Source organism: Ornithodoros turicata, chromosome 10, assembly GCF_037126465.1.
Source record: "Ornithodoros turicata isolate Travis chromosome 10, ASM3712646v1, whole genome shotgun sequence".
Lineage (NCBI taxonomy): Eukaryota > Metazoa > Arthropoda > Arachnida > Ixodida > Argasidae > Ornithodoros > Ornithodoros turicata.
Window position 1 is genome coordinate 13,552,217 of NC_088210.1, and position 10,529 is coordinate 13,562,745.

Genomic DNA, 10,529 nt, shown 5'->3' on the forward strand with positions numbered 1-10,529 from the left:
CTTATAGGGCTTCAGCGGGACCGCAAAAAAATTTGCTGTAGTGGTATTTTCGTTAAAAAGGTGTTCGCTATAAAGGAGTTTGACTGTATAAACAAGACCCCGTCACAACTTCCGGTGCCACGAAGACTTCCGGTCCTTCCGCGACTATAAGGACGCTCGGTCACCAGCCACCATGCAGAATGATATCTTTCCCTTTCCTGATTTGTTGAAAATGAGAGGCGTACACTCTTAAAAATGAACTTCACCACATAACACGGTCTTAGCCCACCATCATCTCGAATGATATCGTTATCCGCCCTGCACGGGTTTAATCGCTTCATCGTCGTTACGGTCGTTACAAGCTAACGAGTGGCGGGAAATTCAAAAAGGCGGGCGGGAAATTTAAAAAGGTGGGCGCGTGAAGAAACACGTGCACGGCGCTCTTCGCGCGATACGTGGAGGCCGTGGTACACGTCACGCGCAATGTGTCCCGTGCCCACATTTTTGAATTTCCCGCCACTCGTTAACTTGTAACGACCGTAACGACGATGAAGCGATTAAGCCCTGTTGAAAACGGGAGGCGTACGCCTTTTTTGTACGCCTTTTTTGCGGTAACACTCACTGCATCTTAGTCGAATTACTTACAACGTAGAGTACACTCTTAAAAATGAACTTCACCGCATAGCAATCTCCTAGCCAACCATCATCTTGAATGATATCGTTATCTGCCCTGATTTGTTGAAAACGGGAGGCGTACGTCTTTTCTGTGACACTTATGCTGTTCATAATTGTCACAGAAAAGGCGTACGCCCCCTGTTTTCAACAAATCAGGGCAGATAACGATATCATTCGAAATAATGGTTGGCTAGGAGCGTGCTATGCGGTGAAGTTCATTTTTAAGAGTGTATAGCCAGGATGAGATGAGATGTTGAAATGATGACGGCTGTTCTCGAGAACGTTCTCAGTAAGGACATGCCGACCGATTCCGCGAATCCTTGAATCCTAGGCAGAGATTCGAGATTCGGGAATCCGAATCCCAGTGCCCAAAACGGCGAGTCGAATCTTTCGAATCCACCAATCATGTTTGTTCCATTCTTTTTAAAGTTGGCGCCTCCGGAGTCCGCCGAAAGCCTCATTGACCGACGGGTGTTTTCTCGTTTCTTTGTTTACTTTTTCTCTGGACTGAAAGAGTTCAGGCAGGAACTGTTACATTACAAGTTTAAAAGTAATATGGTCTTGCTTTTGATTGTCGCTTAGTTTTATGGAAATAACTCAGACTCGAGAATTTATGTATTTCTTGTAATCGATGAACAACATGCGTGTTCAATAAATTACATTTAAGCTGTATACGTTTACGAAGAGCTATATTTGGCTATATGAAACTGAAGCATTATTTAATTTGTTTTTCAGTAAACAGAGGTGTCATATTCTGCTTCGAAACACTTTTTACTAGAAGTGTTTTAGTTGGCTTTTAAAACTCTTTTTTAAAGAAAGGATTCGAAAGATTCGAGATTCGCAGGATTCGTATAGAACCTTCCTTGGATTCGGATATGGATTCGGATTCGAAAAATTTTGGATTGGTCCCATCTCTAGTTTTCAGAAACGCTATAAGCAAATCGCGTTATCCCTTTCAACTGGCTGACGTCATGTTGGTGCACTCTTACATTGAATAGCACGCTCCTAGCCAACCATCATCTCGAGTGATATCGCCATATTCCTAATTGATTTGCTGGAAACGGGAGGCGTACGCCCTTTTTGTGACACTAATACTGTTCAAAAGATGATGGTTGGCTAGGAGCGTGCTATGCGGTGAAGTTCATTTCTAAGAGTGTGGTCTTTGATTTGACAGGTTCCTTTGGCGAACCTCTTTTTGTATCGTATATACTTCCGATCTAATGAAACTCGCTATTTGGTTGCCACAGCCGATCATATGACGGTGTATTTCGAAGGAACTAACAGGAACAAGCAATGTCATCGTAATGTCGTATTTATCGTTATAGTGAAGATCGTTTTTCCAGAGCTCAACCCTTTACATTGATCTGTATCTCTGCCTCGTTCGTCTGCAGCGACAGAGTCGCTACTGGCAGATGAAGTTTCATGCATAATGTCGATTCACATTACCACTGCCATCCTCACCAGGAATTCAGGCTTTCGTGTTGCGCTAACGCTCAACTATATATACAGGGTGTTTCAAAAAACGTGTCATTCGGACTTTATAAAAAAACGGGGCGACGGAAAAATATGTGGTAAACGGCACTTATGTGGCAACTGAATTTGCCATCTTGCAAAAATATTTTCATTTCATTTTAATTAAAATTAATTGAATTTCTTTAATTGAACTCTAAAATTTCCCAAGTCAACCTAACGTTTTTTTTACAGAATTAGAGAGCCCGTAGCGAACTTAGTCAGATCCACCAAGAAATCCGCTCGATATTGCAAAGGGAACTGCCAAAAAAAAAGTCCCGAAGTTGAGGCTTCAGAGTTTCGGGTATTCAACAGCGCACCAAATCAGTCGCAAAGATGCGCGGAGGGCAGGACATGTTCCTGCCCCCATGAAGCTTGAACAGTTTATCGCCGGACCGGCGTGCAGCACAAAACGCGCCGATAACAAGGCGGGTGACATTCCACCATACGTTGATAAGCGGCAAACAAAAATGATTCCGCCTCTTTTTTCCCGCCCTGTTTTTTTTTTTTTTTCGACCTTCTATCTTTCATGGGGGCAGGAGCAACTCCTCCTCTCCAGGAATCTTTGCGTCTGATTTCGTGCGCCGTTGAATACCCGAAACTTTGAAGCCTCAATTTCGGGACTTTTTTGGGCAGTTCCATTTGCAATATCGAGCGGATTTTTTGGTGGATCTGACTAAGTTCGCTACGAACTCTCCAATTCTGTAAAAAAAAACGTTAGGTTGACTTGGGAAATTTTGGAGTTCAATTAAAGAGATTCAATTTATTTTAATTAAAATCAAATGAAAATACTTTTGCAAGATGGCAAATTCAGTTGCCACACAAATGCCGTTTACCCCGTATTTTTCCGTCGCCCCGTTTTTTTATCAAGTCCGAATGACACGTTTTTTGAAACACCCTGTATATATCGAACATTCTGACGTATTACTCATGTCCGGGCACACCATGATAGTTTTTAAATATCCAATTCAACGTAGAAGCCTCGAATGAAAGCAACGCCACCTCGGGCCTGTCTGATGTACCCTCGCCCCCCCCCCCACTCTTCGTCACATAAAATCCCATGCAGCAGTGATTTATCCAGACCCCCCTACACCCCCTAACACTCCCCCAACATCTAGAGGAGGCCCCTAAAACCCTGTGAGATTGCGTAATATTGAGTGAAAAGCATGTAAATACACCTCCTTGCAGAACCCCCCCCCCCCCCCTGCCAAGGACGAAATCCTGCGTAAACCACTGCCCTGCAGCCCGCCGTAGCCGTACTGCAATTGACCTTTTTCACATTCGCGCCCTATCCTAGCGGCACTCCAGCGAACCATCCTCTCGGAGTGGGGCCGACGAGGTGTCCCTACTGGTCCCCCACTCCTGTCGTCCGCATCCAACGCCATCTTTTGAACACGGAGATAACCTTGTCCGGCGCACCCAACGTCATCGGTGCCGCAGCGCTTGCGCGCAAGCGATTGTGGAAAAGGTCCAATCGCAGGCGATCTGCAGCTATGAGTGGCATCCGTGTGGCTCCAGCCGGATCGTTTCCATGGTTACGTGCCTAAAAGTGTCTGGTTGGCGAGACTGCTAAGGGCACGTTATAGAATGAGTATCGTGCGAGCCTTGTTTCCTCGAATTGGCGTCGGTGAAGGCTATCGTGTTGTCTTTTCCTTTTTTATTAAGCGCATTTCTTTCTTTTGTCTTGTACCGACGACGCTTCGAAGCAAGGCTCCGACGAGCAATGTTGTTTGCTCGCGTCTTTTGGCATTCCAGGGGCGTCATTCCTTGTCATTGTCGTAATTTAATATCTTCATCACCTTATCGCACCGCTTTGTGTCAATCGATTACCTCTTAGTATCTACTGTTGCTGGTGTATTAAACGCTATTCACCTGCCATTATGATCCATGCACTGAGTCATTGTTTTCACCGCCACCTCCTAGGTTATAACGACCACGTCATAATCGGCAACCCCTATGAGGAGCCCGTCCGCACGATCCGCTAGGGGCACTACTCATCGGTCCGCGAGATCTACATAATGATTGGACAATGGAAATTTGAAGTTTGAACGCGCGAAATGTCGTCTGCTACGACTACCGTAGCAGCAACAGCTCCTATGAAAACGCTTAGAATGATGATGATAATCACCTTTAGAAAGAAGTATCGCCTGTAGGACATCCACCGCCTGTACAAAAATAGTAAGGTAAGCTGAAATACAAAGTATTGGGGAAATTGAGGAAGCAATAACCGGGCCGATGAGCAGCGCCACCGCTAGCTTCCAAATGCGGCGCTGGGAAGGATGCCTATGTCATGGTCGTTATAATCTAGTAGGTCGTGGTTTTCACACAGCCATTTTTTTGTGGGCATAATCTACCAGACGACCTCTTGCTTTAGTTACTATAACTGTTGTTGTGAGATAATTCATTGATGTAACCATGCTTTCTCGTTTTTGTGGAAGCATCCATTGTTTGTGTCCAGTCCACGTTGTTTGTAAATAAACGAATGAATACAGTCCAAACAGCTGCTTTGTTTTCTTGTTGTAGGTTGTGCTTGAACTGGACAAACTTTCTGTGTATGACGTGACATGAACTGTCCGTGACAATATACATATCTCCAGTGATGGGCATACTTGAAGTACGAAGTAGTATTCTAAGTACATTTCTCAGTACTTGTACTGTTGTACATTATATTTCCAATTCCGCACTTTGTCCTGTACTTTAAGTTCTTTCCCAACAAGTACTCAAGTATCCAACTGGAAGCAAAGGCAGAAAAATGGGAAACGTCTAAGTTTTGTGTCTGGAAGCAGTATTTTTGAACATAGCATTTTTGAACCTTTTTCATAGTGTACCAATTAATCAATCAATCATAGTATACCGAGGGATGCAAAGAGGAATACCTCAGGAAATAAAAAACATTTTGCTCTAGCACAGCTGATTGCCTGAGCAGCTATAAACGGAAATTATGCCGTCTATTACAGTTCATACTCATGGGCAAGCGCTAACTAGCTGGGCTTCAGAACTAGTATTTGCAACAACAACAAAAATCTTACATTGGTATTTAGCCAATGTAAGCAACATATTCGTACTAGTTATATGAAATGTTAAGTTACCGACAGTCATACTCATTAAAGACCGCGGCCACCAGCACTCATCCCAATGGGAAGCGCGATGTTTGGAGGTCCACGCACCCGTTGTGTTGCCGCTGGGAACGAGGCTAAAGAGCGCACGGAGACTAATGGTTTGAGAGTAACGCGACAAGGTCTACACTGCCCTTTCAGACCCCAGAGCAACATATGTCGTTGACGGAGAACAGTGGCAATCCCTCGTGTTAGGGGCCTCTTAGTAGATGGAGGAAGTGCTCGCAGATAACGGTTCCGAAACTACGATAAGCCAGTCACATTATTCCTTTGAAGTGGCTGACACAACGTTGCTGGCTCTTTATTCGACAACTATATCCTCTATCGTATCGTTGTGGTAGGGCACTTGCGATCTACTAAAGCTCCTTATTGCCCTGCCTATCAACCGCTCACAATAGACGACCCGGATTACGTGAATCCCTAATCCCACCTCACATAAATCCCGGAATGCAGGGAGAAGCCGCGCGGTGCACTGTGGGAGTTGCGTTCTCCCATCCCTTGCTGTCCGCTTGTATCTATCTTGGGTGAGCGTATTCTCTGTACGGACGTGCAACGCTGTGAGGTTCCTTTTCAAGTTGACTGCACTGAAGGGGATACCGTAAAATCGCTAAAATCCCCCGGCGCCGGTGAGCTAAAAAAACGACACCGCACACAGTACTGACTGACGAATCAATAAATTTTATTCTGCACAAGTTCCGCTTATATCCTGTTGAAGTACCGCCTTCTTCTCTCTCTCTCTCTCTCTCTTTTAACTACAGCGGTCCTTCTTTCTCCCCGACTGAAATGCGGACGCGAATACATCGGGCTGACTTCCCGGTGTGTTAATATACTAGGTTGAAAGAGCATCAGTATTCTGTAAATAGTGTGTGACCAGTGTGCTTCCGCGCATCCGCATTTCCCTGTGTCTGTGATTTTTTTGTTTGTTCTGGTGAACTTCCTTTCTTTTTCTTTCTTGTTTTAAGATTAAAAGCCAAACATTGGCTGACCTCTCTCAACATTTAAAAAGACAGAGAGGAGGGTTCGCTGGTGGTTCATTTGAGGAGCTGTCGAATGTATTTTGCCCAATTTGGGGAAACATGAATTCGTTCTAAAGGAAATAAGATTGGCGCGCTATTATTCCATGAAGCCATGAAGGCTCTAAGGTCATTACGTTGGGCACTGTGTCTCAGACAGTTAAATTAATATGTGTTCGGTTTTCTCCACTTCGGCACACGTGAGGCAGTTCGGCGAGTTTATCTTTCCCATCTTGAACAATAGGGCACGGCTGAAAGGGACGTCTAGTCGAAGGCGGCGCACCAATGATTCAATGGCACGCGACGTGCGATTTGGAAGACAGAAGCGTAGATTCGGGTCGACTCTACCTTGCAGGCTGGACTCCGCGTCAACCAACCATGTACGTCTTCAGGCGTCGTGACGTATGTTGTTTCGCAATTCTCTTGGCGTGAGACCCCGTGAAGTATACAGGGGTCTTTCTCGTTTTCCGGAGGGTTTCCGGCGCATACGGGGATGAAATTTCTCGGTTCCCCAATCAGTGTTGTGTGTGGTGTCGTCTCTTTAGCTCCACGGCACTGGGGGATTTTGACGATTTTAAAATATGAACTGCCGAACCGCCCAGTTTTTAACCCTTTTCGAAGGAAACACGCATTGGAAGTAGGTCAGCTGTCAGCGCATCTCTCCAGTTTCCCTCTCGCCGCTATCGCCCGGGGAGCGGCCTCATTGGCCCCTCTCGCAAATAACGGGGTCACATTTCAAGTGTCGAGGCGGACGTGGTCTCTTCTGCAGAGCGATGCTCGTCAACGAATGCCCTCTTATTCCTGCCTTGTGAGTGGACACACACTTGGTCACGTGGTGTCAGTCGTCAGTCATGACGTTGCCCACCGACGTGAGGCCGACAACGGCGCGCCCTTTCACCAGCAGCACCACCAAACTTTGTCCTCTCCCCCCGTGCAGAGCCAAACTGTTTTAGAGTAGAGGGGAGGAGGAAGGCAGAAAAACGCGATTTAAGGAAAGGGCGCCGCCATTATAGTGCTGCCACCCCGCGGTATTCACAAGAACTGTGCACGGGTGGACTGCCGTTTGCAAAGTTCCTTCATTTTCTCTCGTTTGTGTTCCTTCATTTTTCGCGTTCTTTCGTGTTCATGTCGTGTCCGTTCATTTTCCTCCCGCCAGGGGAACCGGCGTAGAAAAGATATCGCATCGGCCGGCACTCCTCTCGCGGACAACTGTGCATATCTCACCCGGAAACGAGCAATCTTCTTTTTCCTTTATCTTTCGAACATTGATACGCTACTCCGATGTTTACCGGGTGACTAGTCATATGTAATGTTACGTTATTGCCAGTCATACTCATTAAAGACGGCGGCCGCCCGTATCCATCCCAATGGGAAGAGGCGATTTTGGCAGTCCACCCCTGTTGTGTGTGTCGTCGCTGGGAACGAGGCTAAGGGGCGCACGGAGACTAGTGGTTCGAAAGTAACGCGACAAGGGTCCTATAGATCTGCGACCGTGCGACGTGCGACCTATATAGGGAACGTGCGCCACCTAAAGCGGCGATAACGCCGCCAGCTGCAGTCTCTGGGGTGATCCGACGTGACACCACGCCGCCCGTTCTATGCATTCTCAAGTGGCGATCTCCGTTCCTCCGTGACCTCCGTGATTTTCGAAGTGCGCTTAATGTGTAACCTTTCAGCGCGGACGAATAGATTAATTAATTAATAATAATAGTATTAGTACTCGTAGTGTGCTCTATAGTATGAGTCGTCTAATAATTTTTCTCAAACAACGAATAGAACGGAGACCAACTACCCGTGAGCAACCACCATATTTATAATTAGGGAGTGACTTTTTTCGGGTTAAATGCTTTTCTCAGATTCGGGGGGTAAAAATCGGGCGCTATTTTTAAATCTATAATTCGGGGAGAAATCGGGCGATAATTGTGCCTTTTTCGGATGTTATCGGGTGTTTTTGTTTCTCGTCTTGTCTATTAAGTCCTTTCCTAATCTCTCTCTCTCTCTTTTTAAATTTTTTTTGCGGGATCGTGACCTTCCAGTGATAATCCCCGAAGGCATAGACAGTGTTGACACACATGGGTGTACAGTGAACCCTCGTTATTATGACCATGGTCGTTCCCGAAAATTTTGGTCATAATACGGAATTGTCATATTAACGGGGGGATTTGCGGAGGTTTCACTGCATTGTTCCCCAGGAGCATGGTCGTAAAGCGCGTATGTCAGATTATCGGGGGTCATATTAACGAGGGTTCACTGTATTGCTGGGAACGTAAGTGACCCATTCTTACATGTGTTACACATGGCGACCTTTGTTCGTCTTCAGTGGAAACGCCACTTGAGGATTTTATAGTGACTGGAATTCGGGGAGAAATCGGGTTTAACCCGAATTGGTCGGAGGTCAATTCGGGGGGGAATAACCGGGCGGAATCGGGTTTAACCCGAAAAAGTCACTCCCTATTTATAATGTATCTAACAGTGCGCAAGGGGATACAGCCACTCGCGTCAGTGTGTGTGTCAAAACACCTGTAATACCCCTGGCACGCAGGATGATTTAGTGTCATTTTCGTGTAGTGAACTCCAACCAGCGAATGTCACTTTCACTACGTGCTTGCAATTACGAGAGATAAGAATAAACGGCGGCAAAATTTCCAGGCGTGCGCCATAGTACATTCCTCATAGTGTTTTTCTTTGCTTTAGAAACACTTCCTGTTAATTTTCTTCCAACATTAAATAAATTAGCCTCAAACATGTGCCACAACAAAAATGGCCGCCGCTGGATTGCTGAGACCGCGAAGTTGTCACAGGCTGTTAGCGAGAGTAATGATATGTTTTGTGGCACACTGTACTTAAATGAAATAAACGCGCTGTTGAAAATACTTGCGAAAAATATACTTGAAAAAAAAATACTTGAAAAAAATATTGTGGTGTCGGGACCACTCGCATTTTTTCAATATTTTTTACCTGCGCCACAAAGCCTGCCGTCGAGGCTACACAACTTTGGCCGTCGAAGACAAGTGAAGTGAGTTTCGGGAACTCACTAAATCATTAGTGCACTTTCTGCCGAGTGTCACTAAAAGATGTCGTGTGACAGCGTAGGAATGACACTAAGTGCAAGTGTCACCCGCTGAAAGTGACGCTAAATTAGTCCGTCTGACCGGGGTATAAGTGATACGTCGAGAGCATATGGTTATTTGATGCCTCACAACCTCTTAGCTTGCTAGCAAAGACTAGACACATTTGACGTTATTTTTCTGACTGTGCGTCGTATCCCTTTCGTCCTTTTGGCACATCACTGTGAACATAGCTGCGTCACTGAAACCTTCATCGTGCATTCACTTTATCCATACCAATAAACATGTGTGATCCCAACATATTGTCTAAACTTGCGCTACAATTTTTCCAATATTCAAAAACAATAACGCTAAAGAGATCATCGAAGAATAAATTATACAGAGGGTGGTATAGACCACAGATATGCAGCTCAGTATTGACATGAGCTTTTTACCTCTGCTAACGCCGTGGGCTTGCAGTGCGACGGATGTGAAATGGTCGGTGCGTAAATATCAGTGATGGCCAGTAGTTAACTACATGTAGTTAAACTACTAGTTAAACTACCTGATTGTAGTTAAAAAGTAGTTATCAACTACTTGCAGAAATGTAGTGACAACTACTAGTTAAACTACTATTTCGAGTAGTTAACTACAGTAGTTAGGTTACTGCAGGCGCCAACTACTTCCGATTTTGCCGCAAGCTTTACGGCACGATTGTGCTTCCGACTTTTACCTTGAGCTGCTCGTTTGATGAGAACGGAGGTGTAGAGCAATTGTGCCGTGCATGTGTACTAAATCTTCACTTTTATCACTGCTTGTGATTCCAATTTCGGTGTCCAAGAACACTATAGAATGGGATTGGTGTTGACGGACAACGTTCAGTAGTTATAGGTGTAGTTAAAATACATTGCAGTAGTTAAAGAAGTAGTTTTAACTACCTCCCCTGAAAAGTAGTTGAACTACTAGTTAAACTACTCCATCACGAAGTAGTTAGTAGTTATAGTTAAACTACTGTAGAAGTAGTTAATGGCCATCAAAATACTAAACTTTTTGGACAACGCAGAGCTTCCGTTCTCACTGTGAGGATCATCGACCAAATGACCAGTAGCAGTATCGCCTCCGAGATCAGGCGATGAGGCTCCGGCGATGAAACACCCCAATCATTATCTCCAAATAAAGTTGCCGTTTGA